Raw genomic sequence first — 19,581 nt, forward strand, 5'->3', positions numbered from 1 at the left:
TTGAGACAAGTCCTTGTCGGTGCAAGAGTGGTCATAAAATGGGAAAGAAATGCGGCCAAATCTGAACATTTGAGAGAGAGCCAGAGTCTAACTCGGACAAAACTGGTAGGCCTGAACTCCGCGCAATTGCCAGGTGAAAAGCAGCCTTTTATTGTAAAGATTTTTACTCAAACACTTGAATGAGAAAAGGCTGACATGAAAACTGGTCAATTTAATACTAACTATGGGGGAATAACCGCTTATTGTAAGGTCTACACAATGTCTCCCCCTTGTGGGAGTAAGAATAATTTGTTAACTTTATGACCAGTATTTCTTAGTTTTTTTGTTGGAGGGGTTATTAATGGGATGGACATCCTTTTGACTTACATATCCTTAGTAAACGCTTATATTAGCATAACAAGGTTTTTGGTAGAAGTTTATGTCTATCTCTTTGTTCAGTTCATGTCAGGGATATTCGTCATTTACTCAAACGTAAGGCTATTTTCCTGTATTGCAAACGGTTTAATGCAGGCTTTTACAGGCTTTTCTACAAGAGACTCATGCTTGTTCTTCCGTTCTAGCTTTTTGGAAAAATCAACGGGGTAACGATATCTGGTTATCATATGGCAACAACCACTCTGCATGTCAAGCATTTTTAAGATGTCCATTTAGGTTCATTTTAACAGTGAAATGTTTTTATTAGGGAATATTTGTGCATCCAACAACAAACAAAACAAGAATTTGAAGAAGAGATTAATAGAGTGATAGGTGTATTTCAGGATATCAAAATGATCTTAGGGTGGAGATTTTAATTATGTATCTAATGTGATGATTGATAGATATCCCCTCCTAACAGATCCAGCATTGTTAATACTGAGTTTAATAATCTATGTCTTGGTTTAGTTGATATTTGGAGATCTAAATATCCTGATAAAAAGGACTACACTTGGAGTAACAAGGACATGTCCAGACAGTCAAGAATTGACTTCTGGTTGATTTCTAATTCATTAGATAACGCTGTAGTAACGGTCTCCATTGAACCACCCATTCTTACTGATCATAAAGTTATATTCGTATCTTTAAATATGAATGGATCTGAAGTTAATAAACCAAATCAGTTATTGGAAACTCAATAGTAGACTGTTGGAAGATGATCATTTCAAGATGGATGCCAAAGATATTATACAAGAAAAATATTTGGACCTTCCTCCAGTTACGTCTTATGGAAAATATTGGGAATGAATGAAGTATGAAATAAGACAAACAGCCATGAAGAGAGGTAAAGAAATCGCTGAACTTAAAAGATTGAGGGAAGATAAACTTAAGGAAATACTTTCCCTAATCTCTATGGAGGACCTTGATGAAGAAGGAAAGGGTCAGTTATTCTCTTTACAACTAGAAATGGACTGAATGTATGAAGAGAGCAAAAGGGGCATTTGGGGGCATCTCAAGAAGGAGATGGTTGGAGGAGGGTGAAAAAAACACAGACTTTTACAATTTAGAGAAAAAAACATATGAATTTACCTCTATTCATAAGCTTAATATAGATTGCAAAGAAAATGAAAACCCCAATGATATTTCAAAATATGTTTCAGAATTCTCTGGTAATCTTTACACCAGTAATGCCTGTCCTACTAGTGACATATCTGCCTTTCTAGACTCTGTCAAAGACTATGCAAAATTCATAGATGAAGACTTCCAAAAGTCTTGTGATGAATTTATTTCTATGAATTAAATAAAAAACATTATCGGCAAGGTAAAAGAGAACACATCTCCAGGGAATGATGGCCTTATTAGTGAATTCTATAAATATTTTCAGGAGGATGTTTTTAAGGAGGCAATTGACTTAGGGGTCCTGCCTGTTTCTATGACTCAAGGCCTAATTTCTGTAATACCCAAACCAAACAAAGATCCTATGATGTTAGAAAATTGGAGACCAATCACATTAATGAAGAATTATGGAAAGCTACTTGCATCAATCTTTGCAACAAGACTTAAAAAAGGTATTGACCAAATCATTGATGATAGCCAGTCTGGTTTTATGAAGGGCAGACATACACTACCGTTCAAAAGTCTGGGGTCACTTAGAAATGTCCTTGTTTTTTAAAGAAAATGTCATTTTTTGTCCATTAAAATAACATCAAATTGATCAGAAATACAGTGTAGACATTGTTAATGTTGTAAATGACTATTGTAGCAGGAAACGACTGATTAAAAAATATATATGATTTTCTACATATGCATACATAGGCCCATTACCAGCAACCATCACTCCTGTGTTCCAATGGCATGTTGTGTTAGCTAATCCAAGTTTATAATTTTAAAATTCTAATTGATCATTAGAAAACCGTTTTGCAATTATGTTAGCACAGCTGAAAACTGTTGTGCTGATTTAAAGAAGCAATAAAACTGACCTAATTTAGATTAGAGCATCAGCATTTGTGGGTTCGATTACAGGCTCAAAATGGCCCAAAACAAATAACTTTCTTCTGAAACTCGTCAGTCTATTCTTGTTCTGATAAATGAAGGCTATTCCATGCAAGAAATTGCCAAGAAACTGAAGATCTTGTAGAACGCTGTGTACTACTCCCTTCACAGAACAGCGCAAGCTGGCTCTAACCAGAATAGAAAGAGTGTGAGGCCCCAGTGCACAACTGAGCAAGAGGACATATTAGAGTGTCTAGTTTGAGAAACCTACGCCTCACAAGTCCTCAACTGGCAGCTTCATTAAATAGTACCCGCAAAACACCAGCCTCAATGTCAACAGTGAGTAGGTGACTCTGTGATGCTGGCCTTGCATTTATAGTTTAACATGTAAATTCCTTTTAGCTGTATTGAGCCTACAAAATCTTCAACAGTTGCACTTAGAGTATTGCTATATTCTCCTAAAAGAAAGTTTCTGGTTGTGATCCAGAAACTCTTCACCATTTATTTTGGGACTGTTCTTATGTCAGAACATTTTGGAGTGAGTTAGATTTTATTTGAAAAGAAACAACTATTGATATTGATCTGAGAGACTCTGATATTATGTTTCATTTTGATCCAACTGATATGGACTCTGATTTAACTTCCATTGTTAATTTTTCATGGAAGATTCTTTACCCATAAAATTAAGAAGAACAAACCCCTCTTCACATTATTTACGATAGTTTAAATATTATTTTGAAATTATCAGTAAATGTAAAAACAAAAAAGCAATACTCACCATCAAACTTTTTGACAAATTGAAATTGTATCTCGATATGTAATACACATATCTGTTAGGTTGATGTACTCTTGTATATTTCTGTTTTTGTATTTGTTTTGTTCATAATAAAAAATACAAATAAAAATCCTTGGGTACGGCATTCCCGCCACCTACTAGACTGGAGTATAACTCCCTTATACTTTGCTGTCTCAATAGCATATGGCTTCCTTTTAGTTGTGCCCCCGTCTTCGTCTTCTTCTTCTTTGAGATTTGGTTGGCTGATCACATCCAATTTATGTGCATACACCGCCACCTACTGTACTGGTGTGTGAGGCCATTCATGGCCAACCCACATTAAATTATTTGATACAGTAATACAAAATTGGGGGAAAGGAAAATTGCCCTTCCAACTATTAGCCCACTCTAAAAAAGAAAATAACTCCCCATTCCACTATTTAACCCTATCTAATCCTACTCCAGGCCAATGGTCTGAGAGGACATAACACTACAACTTAACACCCTCTGCAGCTGTTCTGCAGTAAATCCTCTCAATCCCAAGTACTTCTCTGCCGCTGCCACCACATCCTCTATTTTCTGTGACCTTCGATCCATTTCTGCAATTCAATTGACAACCATGTCTAAAAAGTCCACCTCACTGAAGCACATATTCTTCCCATCACTCTGTCTTGGTCTCTGCCTACTCACAAGAATCCTCTCAGGGTCTCTCAACTTATACCAATCTTCCTCTACCCCTCTCTTCACTGCTTCGGCATACAACACTTTCTGTACTACTCTAACCCTGGCAACCTCAATCTGTCTTTCTCTCACCGGACAACTCTGATCTCCAGCCACAAGGGCACCTCCACAACTAACATACAAAACTTTCTCCACCGATAACACATTCCTTCATGTCATGCACTTCTGCACACGGCTCACATCTAGGCATATCCCTCCTACACACTGCTGCAACATGCCCATAAACTTGACACCTAAAACACCATAGTATTTTTGCAACAAAAGCTCTCACGGGATAACTGACACTTCCTACCTTGACCTTATCTGGCAAAGACTCTGCATCGAAACTCAGCATGACAGACAATGTCTTTCCCCACACTCTCCACCGGATCTTCGTCTCACCAAACAGCGGGCGTCACATACACCGAGAAGCTTCAATTTCAACTGCACCTTTTCAGCACTTAACGCCACCCCCGTCATCACTCCTTTCAACAGCGCCCTGCTCCGGAGAGCAAAGCAAGTCACGACCTCTTCTCCACCCAACCTGACACCACATATGGATTAGCCAAAATGCAAGGATCAATTCTCTCTACAAATCTCACTCCCACTGGGCCAGAATCATCCTTATCATCCTCGGGACGAGGCCCAAACTCGGCGGTTCTCACCGCAGGTACTTCATCCTCACTCTCGACAGGTTCCATCTCTGAACTACTGGAGCACGTATCCCTCTTTTTATACTTGACGCCAACCTTCCCCACAACACTCCTTCCCTCTACACTCAACTTCTTCTCAGCAGTCATCTCTGCACCTGCCACCACAGTTAATGTATCCTCTCTCTCATCACATTGAATTTCCTCCTCAAGCTCTTCCAAAAGTTCTGTTCCAATCCATATTCACTCAAATATTCCACTTTTCTCCTTTTTTTCCTCTGTCCGCCATCCTCTTCTTCACCAGATCTTCCAGAAAGCTTGTGCAATCCTCCACTCCATATTTATTCATATGTTCCACTTTCTTCATTTTTTTTCTTGTCTGCATCTTACTGTCAGCATGGCTCAAATAAGCAAAGAGAAAGAAATTACAGTCCATCATTACATTAAGGTCAGTCAATGCGGAAAAGTTCAAGAATTTTGAAAGTTTCTTCAAGTGCGGTTGCAAAAACCATCAAGCGCTATGATGAGACTGGCTTTAGAATTCAAGGCATACTTAACCTGAATGGCTACAACAGCATTCTGCAGCCCTACGCCATCACATCTGGTTTGCGCCTAGTTGGACTCTCATTTGTTTTTCAACAGGACAATGACCCAACACACCTCCAGGCTGTGTAAGGGCTATTTGACCAAGAAGGAGAGTGATGGAGTGCTGCATCAGATGACCTGGCCTCCACGATCACCTGGCCTCAACCCAATTGAGATGGTTTGGGATGATTTGGATCGCAGAGTGAAGGGAAAGCAGGCAACAAGTGCTCAGTGTATGTGGGAACTTGTTTAAGACTGTTGGAAAAGCATTCCAGGTGAAGCTGGTTGAGAGAATGACAACCAAGTGCAAAGCTGTCATCAAGGAAAAGGGTTCCTACTTTGAAGAAATATAAAATATATTTTTAAAAATTTAACATTTTTTTGGTTACTACATGATTCCACATGTGTTATTTCAGGGTTTTTATGTATTCACTATTATTCTACAATGTAGAAAATAGTCAAAATAAAGAAAACCCTTGAATGGGTAGGTGTGTCCAAACTTTTGACTGGTACTGTATATCCCATATATAGTAGAATATATTATGTTAATATCATCGATCATTATTGTAACATTTAGTGTAATTTCATCTTTGTTTCATTATTTATTTTCCTACGTTCTTGTGGTTCAAACTAAACACATCATCAACATGGGAAACATGATATGCAGTGTAAGTTAATTAGCTGTGGAAAAAATGATGTCATTATTCATAAAAAGGACCTGAGATCAAAGTCAATATTCAAACCACTAGGGGTCAGCGTTTTTTAGGCAGGAGATCCAGTAAGCCTCCCTCTGTAGTCGAAGTGTCTTGATGTTACCGCCTCCTATTGGTATAGTAACATGCTCGATACCTATGTATTTGAGGGAGGAGATAGGATGGTTAGCTTCAACAAAGTGAGCTGCTACTGGGTAGTCAGTGTTCTTACACCTGATTGAGCTGAGGTGTTCAGCTATTGGTTGATTTAAATATATTTTCGTTTGCCCAACGCAAGCTTTCCCGCACGAACAGGTCATAAGATAGATAACACCGTTTGTCTTACATAAGATGTCACCGCTAACAGGGGTTTTACAGCTTCTATGTGGGTGTCTGAAGAAGGGTGATTTTGTGGTGCTATTGCATTGTGAACCACATGTGTCATTCCCATTTGGAATTGGTGCCAAGAGTGTTTGCGTGGGCTCAGGGGGCAGGTCTGACCTCACTAGGCTGTCCACAATGATATGACTGCGTTTGTACACCACTAAAGCGGGTTCTTGGAAAAGGTGCGCCATTTTTGGTTTGATTGCAGAGTATACAGTACATTCGAAAAGTATTCAGACTCCTTGACCTTTTCCACATTTTGTTACGTTACAGCCTTCTAAATCAACGGTTTCACTAACGTAGGCTAATGTGATTAGCATGAGGTTGTAAGAAACAAAACCAAAATTCCAGGATATAGACGTGGTGTTGGAGTTTGTGGGCTCTGTGTACAAGTTAGTGTGCAATGTGTCATTGTCTTTAATGACTCATAAGTCCAGAAAGCGTATTTTTTACTCATCAGTCTGCATGCTGAATTTGAGATATTCAGAGCTCTCATTTAGCAGAGCGTGGAATTAATTTAACACCTGTTGACTTCCTCCCCAGAGGAAAAAGACATTGGTTGTGTTTCCCTGCTAAGACGTTGTGTGCATCAACCAATGGTTGCGTGCCAAATCATCGACTGTGTCATCGACTGACAGATTGCTATAACATATGATGTGGTTAGCTGATACATAAAATACCTATCCAGGTGTTGAAAGATCTGGAAGAAGGTAGCAATGCCTGGCAGCGGAACATCATCGATGAAGAGGTACATGCTTGTTTAATTTAGGGACTGTTTAAAAGTTGGTATAAGGCCTCCCGAGTGGCTCAGCAGTCTAAGGCACTGCATCGCACTGCTAGCTGTGTCACTACATATCCTGATTAGATTCCAGGCTGTGCCGCAGCCGGCCGCGACCGGGAGACCCATTAAGGCGGCACACAATTGGCCCAGCGTCGTCCGGGTTTGGGGAGGGTTTGGCCAGCCGGGATGTCCTTGTCCCATCGCGCTCTAGCGACTCCTGTGGCGGGCCAGGTGTACGTTGTTTCCTCTGACACAATGGTGCAGCTGGCTTCTGGGTTAAGCGGGCATTGTGTCAAGAAGCAGGGGTCGTGTTTCGGAGGACGCACGGCTCTCAACCTTCGTCTCTCCCGAGTCGGTGGAGGAGTTGCAGCGATTGGACAAGACTGTAACTACCAATTGTACCCCCTTTTCTTCCCAATCTTAGGCAATTGCACCTGATTCCAAACATCTCTCCAGTGTGGATGTGGTGTTTTGCTGGAGTATTTATTATTTTCTTTTATTCTTTTATTCTTTGTTTTTATTCTATTTTTTTTATACAGGTAACCTTCCATTAGTCAGCACCTCTACAAACACTTTTGGGTGTGCGTCAGCTCATGCTTTTATTTTGAAGCATACCATTCATTCTCAAAAGCCCAAACCGATCTCTGTGTGCAGCAGCAGGAGGTGACATTAGTATTGTAATTGGCTGCTTTCAAAGACGGTTTCATTATGTATTTTGTTTTTAAGAAAATTGCATAGACCTAGAAGTCATAGAAAACTGAGAATAGGAGCAGTCACGATTCAGTTTGAAAGACATTCAAAGAAAAGTATTCTCAAAAGCACTGGCACCCTTTTTCAGTCAGTATGAAATGGTCAGGAGAATAAAAAGTGGTGGTGGCAACATCATGCTGTGGGGATGTTTTTCAGCAGCAGGGACTGGAAAATTAGTCAGGATCGAGGGAAAGATGAACGGAGCAAAGTACAGTGAGATCATTGATGAAAATCTGCTCCAGAGTGCTCAGGACCTCAGACTGGGGTGAAGTTCACTTTCCAACAACGACCCTAAGCACATAGCAAAGACAACGCAGGAGTAGCTTCGGAACAAGTCTCTTAGTGCTCTCTGAGTGGCCCAGCCAGAGCCCGGACTTCAACCCGATCGAACATCTCTGGAGAGACCTGAAAATAGCTGTGCTGCAACGGTTAGGCTATATTGCTCCCTCCTTTAGTAATTTGAGTTTCTTAATTTTTAGTCACAGTGCTTAAAGCATCAGACAAGCTTGGTTGTCACGTTCGTCGTATGGAGGAGACCAAGGCGCTGCGTGATGTGAATACATGATATTTTAATGAAGACGAAGAACACTTAACAAACTATACAAAACAACAAACCGAACGTGAAGCTATATAAAACTAGTGCAGACACAGGCAACTAGTCATAGAATACTAAGGTCAGGGCGTGACATTGGTAGCATACATGTAGTTGATTTTATTCAAACATAGGGTTTGTCTATAAAAACTCCAAGTTTACTTTGATATGATGGGTATTATTTTTTTTCACTGCCATTTCTCGCATAATTAATTATACAGACACAAAAAGATTCCATCATGGCCAACAAATTATCTATCGGCATTTATAAAATTGTATTGAAACTTTCTGTTTCAATTACAGCTGTTGTGATTTAAAAAAAAAAATATATATATATAATATGACTTTATTCACATTAAAACTCTGGAAGTCCCATTTTAATACAGAAGAGTATTAGGGCCAATCGAAGAGAAAAAATAAATAAACAGCGATGGGTGGTGTTACTTGGATTATTATTTTTTTGCATGATAGTATTGGTGGCAATATTTTTAGAATAAAGTCGGGAGGGGGAGGGGGGCACCAACTAAATCTTGCTTAGGGCCCCTAAAGTCCAAAAAGGGACATGCATGCACAATAAAGGAAGTTTATCAAATAAAGTGATTGACAGGAAAAGTAATTTACTACATAAATTACAATCACAGCCTCCCCCCTACGTTTATTTGCTTGCTTTACTGGGGGAATGGGATGGAGAAAGGGTTTACAATTGACAGGGTGGGGCTCATGGCTACATAGAGCCGTGACTACATGGAACTCTATTCCACATCAAGTAACTTTAAGCAAGAAGTAAAATCAGATTGAAAAAAAGTATAAAAATACTCCTTATGGAATAGCGGGGACTGTGAAGAGACACAGGCACAGACACAAACATACATATGGATTTTGTGTTATAGATATGTGATAGTAGAGTAGTGGCCTGAGGGCACACACTTAAAAGTTCTAGGTCACCATTTTCCTTATAACTTTTCCCTGAATAATGCACTACTGGTCATCAAAGTCTGGCATTCTCTGGATTTATGGCGCTTCCAAGACAAATAGGAACTCTGGAAAAAAACTATGTCGAATCATGATGACGTCAGTGATCTTCAGGTCAGAGCTCTAGAAAGAGGCAAGAGTTCCCGACTTGCAATTCCGAGTCAGATGACCGTTCAAAATGTATTTTCCCAGTCAGAGCTCTTTTTATCCCAGTTGTCTTGAACTGAAGTCTGAGATTTCCCAGTTCCGAAGTATCCAGTTGTTTTGAGCGCGGCAGAAGTCATCCTGGATTGTCACTATGGCCAATGTTGAATTTCTACCCCTTCCAATCATTTTCTATTTTGTCTTTGTTGAAGTCCTTCTTTGTCATCCCCAAACAAGCTGAATGGTACCATCTCCTGAGGTAAGCTGAATGGTACCATCTCCTGAGGTAATAGATTCAACTGTTCATCACTTACAGCCAAATGTTTAATACCCTGAGTATTCCCAGAACACATTCTGGAAAGTCTATAGATACAGTGGTCACTTTATTAGGTACAACCCCCATTGCATCTGGAACAGCGTGTATTCAAAACTGTTGATGAAACTGGGAAAGGAGATAGACTGTTTAAGTCCAGTTGGAGTTTATTACAGTCAGCACAAGTTTTGGAACTTTTCTGAGTTACAAAAGACCATCACAGACTGTGCTGTCATTTTGCACATTCTAAAGTTCAAACAAACAGTAACATAATACCTGAATACTTTTCTGCATGCTTTAGTGTCTAGCAAGCCAAGACCACGGGACTAATCGTAGGGCCAAATCGGAATAATAGGTAGGAGCAAGCCCATGTAATGCTTTGTAGGTTAGCAGTAAAACCTTGAAATCAGCCCTAGCCCAGGAAGCCAGTGTAGAGAGGCTAGCACTGGAGTAATATGATCACCTTTTTTGGTTCTAGTCAAGATTCTAGCAGCCGTGTTTAGCACTAACTGAATTGTATTTAGTGCCCGGGTAGCCGGAAAGGAGAGCATTGCAGTAGTCTATCCTAGAAGTGACAAAAGCATGGATACATTTTTCTGCATCGTTTTTTGGACAGAAAGTTTCTAATTTTTGCAATGTTACGTAGATGGAAAAAAACTGTCCTTGAAGCAGTCTTGATATGTTCGTCAAAAGAGAGATCCGGTTCCAGAGTAACGCCGAGGTCCTTCACAGTTTTATTTGAGACGACTGTACAACCATCAAAATGAATTGTCGGATTCAACAGACCTCTTTGTTTCTTGGAACCTAGAACAAGCATCCCTGTTTTGTCCAAATCTAAACTAGTCTAAAGAAGGCCAGTTGTATTACTTCTTTAATGAGCACAACAGTTTTCAGCTGTGCTAACATAATTGCAAAAGGGTTTTCTAATGATCAATTAGTCTTTTAAAATGATGAACTTGGATTAACTAACAAAATGTGCCATTGGCACACAGGAATGATGGTTGCTGATAATGGGCCTCTGTACGCCTATGTAGATATTCCATTTAAAAAATCAGCCATTTCCATCTACAATAGTCATTTACAACATTAACAATGTCTACACTGTGTTTCTGATCAATTTGATGTTATTTTAATGGACAGAAAATGTGCTTTTCTTTCAAAAAGAATGACATTTTTAGTGACCACACATTTTTTAACGGTAGTGTATGTTAAATGGTGCACTCTTAGTTTTCCTTATCTCCACCTGTGGAATGTCCATGTTGATCATCTTGGTCCTCTTGATCCATCCACCTATTTTCTTTGTTAGTCAGGCCTGACTCCTTCATTCCATAGTTTTTTCCTGTAATCTAATTGAATATGACTGAAGATGCAGAATTTTCTGCCAGGCTCCTTCTAATAGGGTATAACAGGCTCGTTAGAACTTTGACCACACGCCCTCTAGACAGACTACATGCCCTCTATCAAATCAAAACTGAACATTTTCCTCAAAACAAAGGTTGTAAAAGTATGCTAGACATATATAGAATAAATCATACCTAGTTTGATATTTCTGTGACAAACAGTGAATTAGTTATTGATTTATACCGCTTATGACACACTTAGTTATCTATCCACCTCGTTCTTTCTTTTAGCATGTGCACGTAGTAAGTACACCATCATGCATTCTGGATTCTTGTCTTTTCAGATTCAACAATGATTTTTTTGTTGTAGACACTGCATCACCGCACTCCCTCTCTTGGTCTTCATTTTTGTAAGTCACCTTGATTTAGCCCTTGTGTGTTTTACCAGTTTCTTTATGAAAATATTTAGCGAACTCCATGACAGTATCTAAAGCAGGGGGCTAAAAAAGCACAGGTAGACTACAAATGCATGCTGGGCTGGGCATGACCTGAGCTCGGGAAGTGAGCGCTATTGCAGCGAAATTAGATCTGGTGTTACACCGAAAATCTCCCCCCTGCCAGACACCTGGGGGTTGTGATAAGGTACTTTAGTGACACCAAGCAGACAACTGTTTCAACATTTCTGGGGCTTGTTGAGTTGGAGGGAGGAGATGCCAAATCTATAGCCTGTGCTGTTGTGGCTTTCCTCGAGAAGTGTAGTCTTAAAAAAGAGAAACTCCTGGGGATAGGGACTGACAATGCCTCTGTTATGACGGGGATTAACAATGGGGTCCATAAAGTGCTGAAGAAGGAGTATGGCCTCAAATATCTGGTTTTTATTCGCTGTGTGTTCCACTCTCTGCAGTCATGCTTCCAATGACACCATCCCCCGTAGTGTGAAGTCCTTGGTACGAGAGACTTATAACTGGTTTTCAGTGTCTCCAAAGCGCAGGGAGGCCTACAAGGCCACATATGAGACCATCAACTGTGGGGAGAAACCTTTACAGATAACCAAGGTGTGTCACACGTTGGCTCTCCATTGAACCTGCGGTTTCACGCATTTTGGACCAGTGGGAGGAGCTTAGGCTGCATTTTGCAGTCACCAAATCCAGTGAACACTGCTACATGGCTGAGGTTTTATACTCCATGTACAGTGATCCTCAAAACATATTGTATCTGAATTTTTTAAAAGTCAGTGCTGGGTGAGGCACAGTTGGCCATCAAGGCTTTTGAGGGAGAGCAAATAGATCCTTTGAAGCTACTTGACAGCTTGGTTAGCCTGATCAAGTCTGTGAGCAGCAGGGTGCTGAATTCACTGGCAAATGTTGATGTACTCAAAGGGCCAATACATGGATACATCAGTCCCAAACCGTACCTTGGTTACCTTTTTGAGTCAAAGGCAGCTGTGCTCCACCTTGCGCCTGAGGATGAAAACAATGTCCGAAAGCGGTGTGTAGCCTTCACCATCTCCCTCACTCATGAGTTGAGGGTGAGACTGCCGGACAACATCGAAGCATTGCAGTACATGTCAGTTTTCAATGTGGAGGAAACTCTAAAGCACAATAAGAGCCCTGGAGAAATAGAAAAAATAGCCAAGCTCCTTGGCTACTCCCCTGCAGAGATAAATGAGATTGTCCAGCAATGGCGTGCCATCCATCTTAGTAAATGGAAGGAGACAAAAAAACACACTGGGCTTCTGGAGTGAGATTTGGAAGTTCAGGGATGCAGCTGATATCAACCCATTTTCAAGAACTTGCCATGGCTGCTGAGTCTATGTTGTCCTTGCCACACTCAAATGCTGAGGTCGAGAGAGCATTCAGCCAGATGAGTGTGGTAAAAAGCTAACTTAGAAATGGGATGTCCTTGCAGACCCTTAACTCCATCCTGTACATTCGATATGGACTGAAGCTGTCTGGTGAGGCTTGCTATGAGCACCAGCTGCCTGATAATGTTTTGCAGCTTTTTGGCTCATCAGCTGCTTACTCATTTAAGTCAGCTCCCTCAGTTGCTGAACCTGCCATAGAGAGCCTTGACCAAAATGAAGATGACCCACTCTTTCTGTGAGCCAGCACAACCTGTGTGTGTGTGGAGGGAGGGTCTGAAAAAACAATACAATTAACCTGAATTAGGGCCAGACTAGTAATTAATAATTAATTAATAATAATAATAATAATAATAACTAATAATTTTCTCACAATGCCATTGACAGTTTTTTTCTATTGTCTCTTTTTGGTCCATTTAGATTGTTAATGTAGATTGTATACAAACAAAAATGTTATGGTTAAAAATGTTAATGTGTTACTGTGACTTGTTGTATGCTCCTAAGCAGTGTTGCCAACTCCTCAGTAAGGAAAGTAGCTATTGGCTGTCCTAAAAGTCGCTAAAATGCTCACATTTTCCCTCTAAAATGACACAAAAATGATTTTCTCTGTCACACACTCAGTCACAACACACGTGCCTGCCTGCAAAAGTGCATTGTGAGTGGCGTCAGCAGCAGGCGCTCAGCTCGTGCACAGCCAGCAGCAATTTCAGCAAATTGCAAATCATTGTTGGCTGGCTGACAGCAGCAGTAGTACAGGTTCGACGAGCCAAACCCAATAAATATAGTTGGTCACGAATGTTTGATCTTGAACAGAACTTATAACATCAATCAACATGCCTCAATCAAAAATGTACAGAAAAGAGTGGGAGTCTGTACCTGAACAAATGTCAAATCATTTTTTTTTTTACCGAGATGGCCAGTCAATTTGAGTAACGTTATTGTGTATTCTACGTAATGACGCAGTTTTACGCTATCACGCAATGGCATGACAATGTCATTTAGGAACTTTTAGCAACTAATCAACCTTCCTCTAGCAATTTACCCTGAAAATTAGTTGGCAACACTGAATAAGACCAACGTTGAGGAAGGTGGTCTTGATCGCGCTGTTGGGCCGGGACCAGCCCCGCTGAAAGCGCAGGTCTAGAGATGGTTAAAGTCCTGAAAGCAGGCAGGGGAGTTCCACTGTCTCATTCAAGAGCTTTGACTGTTTGGACAGGAATTCCGAAGTTTCTTTCGTCTGGACCGAAGCCAGTTCGATCACCTGATCCAGATGGTTGGAGCCAGGATCGCCCGGATGGATACCAACTACCGGGAGTCCATCAGCCCAGTTGAACGTAAGCTACATTCTAGTACATTTTTTAAAGCCTTTGATACCATAATTGATTGATATTTGAATCATTGTTTTTATGTACAACCTAGCTAGCTAAAGGGCTCTCTAGTTAATAGTCCCTATTTGACATCAGATGTACTTTTACAGAATGGGAAAAGTTATAGTCCTAATGAACAAAGTTGGTTTATAATCCTTTTTTAATTATGCAATGTTACCAAATGAAAAGAAAGTTGAGGTGCCTTCTGGCCTGATGAAGTTAGGCTAGTCTTCTCCAGGACCCATTTGTTGTTCAAGACAGTTAGTCATTCATTACATTCTTATTGGACTCACATACTCTTAGGGAAAAAGGTTCCAAAATTGTCCTGCTTTCCCCATAGGATAACAATTTTTGGTTCCAGGTATAACCCTTTGGGTAAAATGTTATACTTGGAACCAAAAAAGGGATCTCCTACAGCCGGAGAACCCTTTTAAGTAGATAGTACCATTCTTTCTAAGAGTAGAGTTGGCCTGGGCTACAGTTTATTGATATTGTCAGACTGAATTGTACTGTTTCAAGGCACTGTTAATGATGGTTGATGAGTATTACAATATAATTAATAGAGCATAATAAACTGTAATGAGGTAGATTATGTGGGTGGAATTGAGGTTACATACACTATTGATAATTATTTAGAATTTTATTTCAGATTCTTGGCGACAGTGGACTCCTACAGGACCATAGGATTCAGCTTCCGAGTTGGACGGTCCACGGTGGCAGGCATTGTCCCCTCTGTGGCACAAGCCATTTGGGACTGTCTGGTTGGTGAATACATGCCTGTCCCCAAGGAGGAAGACTGGAGGACCATCGCTGCCGAGATCCTGGAGAGGTAGAATTTCCCCAACTGTCTTGGCTCCATTGACGGGAAACATGTAGTAATCCAGGCTCCACCGTGCTCAGGTTCGCAATTCTACAACTACAAGGGTACATATTCAGTTGTACTCTTGGCTGTAGTAGATGCCATCTACTGTTTCCGTGTTGTTGGTGCTTACAGCAAGGGAAGTGATGGCGGGACCCTCCGGGACTCTGCCTTCAGCCAGGCACTTCAGGATGGCACCCTGGAGATTCCACCACCTGCATCACTCCCTGGGGCTGAAGACCCTGGACCTGTTCCCCACGTCTTCATCGGCGACGAGGCATTTCCTTTAAGACCCAACCTCATGAGGCCCTACACTGGACGCCAACTGCTATTGCCAAAGCCTGTAAGAATCTTTAACAAACGACTGTCCAGGGCAAGGTTAGTTGTTGAATGCGCCTTTGGGATTCTGTCAGCCCGGTGGAAAATGCTTGGTCTCAGCCCCTCAAATGTCGATGCCTGCTTGAAGGCCACGTGTGTTTTCAAAAACTACCTGCGGAGGTCATTCCAGGAGCCGCTCCGGATGGAGATGGGTACGCCAAATGGTCACCAGGGCAGGTGCCAACTACGCCCCCAGACAGGCACCCCAGGTGAGGGAGAAGCTGACCACCTACTTCTCATCGCCAGCAGGTGAAGTCCCATGGCAGTATGCCGTGGAGTGAAACAGATCTTTTAAGTGCCCCATAAAAAGGTTATTTTAAGAACCATCCACCATTGCCTATAAAATTGCATTTCTTCCCCATCATTGTTTCTCTTTGTTTGGAAGCTATATTTAAGTGACATTTGGGAGTAAAGACTAGACCTTAACCACTTCCCTCTCCCATTAACATCAGTATTATACACACCTGGCATAGTACATCAGGTGAGCAGGAGCACTAATTAAAGTGATACGACACAGTTAATATGATGAAAGGGTAACCTAGGGTCCATACAAATAGTACAGTTTACCACCATGTTCACTGGCATAACAAAATACAAGTGGAAAAAAAAACAAGTTGGGAAGGGAATACATGCCTGTCCCCAAGGAGGAAGACTGGAGGACCAAGCAATGGTTTGTGTGTCCACTGTCGAGAGATGCTGGATAGAAAATGAGCATACTTAGGAGGTACAGTACCAGTATTAGAGGTACAGTACCAGTTTTTACTTTCATCTTGTCTTAGATCTGCAAAGGTGTAGGGAAGAAATAAGCAGATTTAAGTCTAAATGAGATATTAATAAACAACTGAAACAACCGACTATGAAAACATAAGTATTCAAGTACAGGAAAGAACATGTAGGGAAGAAATAAGCAGATTTAAGTCTAAATGAGATATTAATAAACAACTGAAACAACCGACTATGAAAACATAAGTATTCAAGTACAGGAAAGAACATGATAGGTATGTGTGTTGTAAAAATGTTTAAAAAAAATAAAACTATAGAGTGTGCATGTAAAAAATGAATGTGTAGCCTGTATTCTGTAAGAGAACAACAAGAGCATGTATTTTTGGCACAACTGCAGACAGATACAGGGACTACTCATAAAGCCTAGACTTAGTAGGGGAACTTCAGACATGGCCATAAAGAGAGGGCAGGGCACTGGAAATCTGAGGTACAGAGAGGAGTGGAGGTGAGGTGTGTGTGTGTCTCTGAAAAAAGGAAAATAATATGTAGCCATAACACAGCTAAACAAACAAATGGCCCCTGGACGTCGTGGACCAGTCGATGGAACAGAACTTCACAAAAAGTTTCAACACCCTGGTTTTCAAGTGGTTTTAAATTAAATAAATATTCACATTTAGTCTCGTAAGAAACCAACAAGAGCATCTGTGGATGAGTTTCAATTCTGTCAATTCAGAAATCTAAAATAATGAATGCAATCCTAAGACTTTATAAACAAATGACTTTATGACTGAATTTAAACTGAACTGACGTGTGTGAAAAGAAAGGTACAATGAGGGAGGTCAAAACAACAACCAGACAACTCCTCTTCCTGTCCTTCCTGTGAGCTGGTCGGCTAAATTGACTCCATTTCTGAAAGGGAAGAGAAAAACAACACATACAAGCTTAACATAATAGAACACCACAAAATATGAGATTTATATTAACTAAATACTGCTTGTGTAGTTAGAGGCATACATTTTGGAACAGTGCGGTAAAGTTGGTAATACTGTTTACTCATGGAATTTGTATTTCAGATCAAAAGATGAATGACAGGCAAATATTTAGACAGCAAACTTGTTTTGGGATATTTTCTAACCTAGGAACAACAGCTATACATTTGCCTCATTAATACTTTGATCTGAAATACCAATTAGCCTACATGAGTATACTGTAAAAATGACCTACTTTACTTCACTGTCGCAACGCTTATCACGCTACCTGTGATGTAGAGATTTTTTTTTTTACCATTGAACTTAGCTTCAAAAAGCAGCTGATACATTTTAACCTTGACTGCTGCTTTTCTTTGCTGAGGCAGCCTCTTCAGTGTTGGCACCAGGCTCATGGCAAAGAGGGTCTCTTCATCCTCCTTCCGGTGAGCATCAGGTTGGGCTGCATCCCTCTCGACGGCTTGGAGGAGCCTCTGCTGAAATGAGTTGAGTGGATCTGGGGGCTGGTACCTCCGATGACGCCTGGTGTGACGTCGTTTCTCTCTCTTTCTCTCCACGGCCAAATTCTGTTCCAAGGTCCTCTGGTCACTTCCGTGAGGTTCATAATCTCAGGTGGTCCTAGAACCAGAGGTGCTTTCTCCATTTCATCATCTTCCATGGCTGCACCGGTGGTGGCCATACTTGTGGATGATGTTGTAGAGGGTCTCGCTGCACCGATGGAGGCGATGGTCACACTTGTAGATGACGTTGAGGGCCTTGATGCACCAGTGGGGACAACACTTGTGGATGGTGTAGTAGAGGGTCTGACTGTGAAATTGCCACTTGTTGCCATAGGCACAATAAATGGATCCAGAAAAGAAAGAATGTAGCAGAAGCTCCAAGACTGCTGGCCTGAAGCTGCTGACCCAGACCTCTTCTCTCTCTCTGATGCCTGTCCCTGAGTCCTCTCCACTTAAAATCTTCTTCTACATAGACATGAACATAAGCCAAACCATTTATGCCAGCAGCATACCACACTGCATACCACTGCTGGCTTGCTTCTGAAGCTAAGCAGGATTGGTCCTGGTCAGTCCCTGGATGGGAGACCAGCTGCTGCTGGAAGTGGTGTTGGAGGGCCAGTAGGAGGCACTCTTTCCTCAGGTCTAAAAAAAATATCCCAATACCCCAGGGCAGTGATTGGGGACACTGCCCTATGTAGGGTGTCGTCTTTCGGATGGGACGTTAAATGGGTGTCCTGACTCGATGTCATTAAAGATCCCATGGCACTTATCGTAGGGGTGTTAACCCCGGTGTCCTGGCTACATTCCCAATCTGACCCTGAAACCATCATGGTCACCTAATAATCCCCAGTTTACAATTGGCTCATTCATCCCTCTCCCCTGTAACTATTCCCCAGGTCGTTGCTGCAAATGAGAATGTGTTCTCAGTCAATTTATCTGGTAAAATAATGGATAAAATAAATAAATTACCTAGCATAACTATAGTTATTAGACCGCTATCATGAACATGTCACCTACTGTACACACACGGTTAACTGACCAAATTATCAGGGGTACAGTAGTATTTTCTATTTATCTGACATTCACACTCTTTCAAACATTATTATTTGGCTACGTTACCAGGGGTAGTAACTAGCATAATTTATGACTATTTATTTTACACACACACCTCATTGGCTAGGTTAGCAAGCTAAGGTAGCTAGCTAACGTCTAGCACAAGCTCACTACTAAACTGACCTGGCAATCCCACTATCGTGGACACTTGTCTCCAAGCAGCATTTTTTTGGTGTTTATGTCCCTGTAGCTGTCAGCAGTGTAATATTCATATGTGTAAACAAATGCCCTCACAGCGTCTCAGAACTCTGGAACCATCGTGATGAACTATCACAGCTCAACGGAATAATTTTCAAAGGAGAGAAAATCATTATTCCTTCCAGTCTCAGAGAAGAGATTTTGACAAAGATCCATGCTGGACACATGGGCATGGAAAAGTGCAAACAGAGAGAACGGGACATTTTGTTTTGGCCCAGAATGTGCAAACAAATAGAGGACATTGTTGGTAAATGCGCCATATGTCTTGAACGACACCCCTCAAACACCAAAGAGCCAATGTTACCTCACTGTATCCCAGACCGACCCGCAACACTCCAGTTGACTACCTCAAATCACCAGCCCAGCTGTGGATGAGCCGCAAACTTCGCTCAATCCTTCCCAGCACCAACCAGCAGCTGCAACCTGAGGTCGTCAGCTACAAGGAAATGCATAAAAAAACGTGCACGGAGACGACAACAACAACAAAAGCGA

The 19,581-nt window shown here is 41.2% G+C and overlaps 1 long non-coding RNA gene across 2 annotated transcripts; it reads left to right on the forward strand.

Moving 5' to 3' along the window:
- Window positions 1–12: 12 nt before the first annotated feature.
- LOC121839389 lies at window positions 13–16,758 on the forward strand. Of its 2 annotated transcripts, XR_006078923.1 has the most exons (4): window positions 13–133; window positions 11,449–11,514; window positions 14,182–14,299; window positions 14,982–16,758. It is a non-coding gene; the product is annotated as an uncharacterized LOC121839389 (long non-coding RNA). The 2 variants fall into 2 exon arrangements; XR_006078924.1 differs by lacking the exon at window positions 11,449–11,514 and having other exon boundaries at window positions 24–133.
- Window positions 16,759–19,581: the final 2,823 nt, after the last annotated feature.

The sequence above is a fragment of the Oncorhynchus tshawytscha genome, linkage group LG15 (genome assembly GCF_018296145.1).
Source record: "Oncorhynchus tshawytscha isolate Ot180627B linkage group LG15, Otsh_v2.0, whole genome shotgun sequence".
NCBI lineage: Eukaryota > Metazoa > Chordata > Actinopteri > Salmoniformes > Salmonidae > Oncorhynchus > Oncorhynchus tshawytscha.